Genomic DNA, 1,461 nt, shown 5'->3' on the forward strand with positions numbered 1-1,461 from the left:
TAAAATAAAATAAAATAAAATAAAATAAAATAAAATAAATTCAACCCAATCAACACTGATTACAACTCTGGGAGACCCTGAGCTGAGGACCCAGCTAATCTATGTGGACTCCTGACCCACATAAACTGTGAGATAATAAATGTATAAATCATTTGAATTTATGATAACTTATTATGTAGCAATAGAAAACTAATACAACCGATCAGGAAAGAAAATACAAATGGGACTTCTTTCTTTAAAAAAGCAAATGTATTTTTAAGTAGGTAATATATTAACATGGTTCAACACCTTATAAAAGGTATATTTTTCCTCCTACCCTTGTCCTCTAGTCACCCAGTGCCCCAGCCAGTGATAATCTTTGTTACCAATTTCTTGCATATGCATCCAGAGCTAATCAGTGCATGTTTGAGCAAACAAATTTATATTTCTTTATATTTTCCTTACTTACTATATATATGCTGTTCTGAACCTTTTCATTTAAAAAAAATATTTTTTTTTATGATTTCAGAGAGGAAGGTAGCAGGAGAGAGAGATAGAAACATCAATGATGAGAGAGAATCACCGATCAGCTGCCTCTTGCACTGCCCTACCCCCCCCCTACCCCCACCCCTGCACTGAGGATCAAGCCTGCAACCCGGGCCATGTGCCCCCAACCGGAATCAAACCCGGGACCCTTCAGTCCACAGGCCAGTGCTCTATCCACTGAGCCAAACCAGCTAGGGCTCTTTTTTTTAAAATTATAAAATACAGCGCACACACACACAGAGGAGTGCATGAAACAAATATGTGCTATTTAAAGACAAAGCCAACACTTGTGTAACCCTCATCCAGGTCGTGAAATAAAATAGAGCCAGTGTCTTGGGAGCCCCGCCCCTGGCTATGTAGCCTCTCTTATCACACTTGCTTCTCCGAGGACATGGCCACCACCACGGTGACTTCAGCCACTGTCAGCCCCTTGTCTTTTTAATAGAGCTTTTTCCTCCGATGCAGCCTCCTCAGATGCTGCACAGCAGCTTATTTTAGTCCATTTTTGACCTTTACATAAAGGGAATCATACTCTCCTTTTGTGACTTACTTATTTAGCTCAACTCTTTTATGCAAACTAGCCATGTTGATGCATGAAATTGTAATTTGCTCATTCTCTTGCTGTCTGGTTTTCCACCGTGCTAATAAACCACAATTTTTTTTCCACGCTACCGTAGACGGACATTTAAGGCTTTCCATTTTTGTTCTATTAGAAACACTTTTGTTTTGAACATTCATTTACCTGACTTTCTCAAGCAGTCTTGATACGAGGAGTGGAATGTCTGGGGTGTAGGACATTCATATCATCAGTTTTACCAACTTACACTCTGCCAACAGTGTGAGTGTTGCTACTGCTCCACTTCATCACCAACATTTGGTATTGTCAGGCTTCTTCATTTTAACCACTCTGGTGGGTATGCAGTGCTGTCTTCGTGT

This window comes from Myotis brandtii, unplaced genomic scaffold, assembly GCF_000412655.1.
Source record: "Myotis brandtii unplaced genomic scaffold, ASM41265v1 scaffold339, whole genome shotgun sequence".
NCBI classification, from domain to species: domain Eukaryota; kingdom Metazoa; phylum Chordata; class Mammalia; order Chiroptera; family Vespertilionidae; genus Myotis; species Myotis brandtii.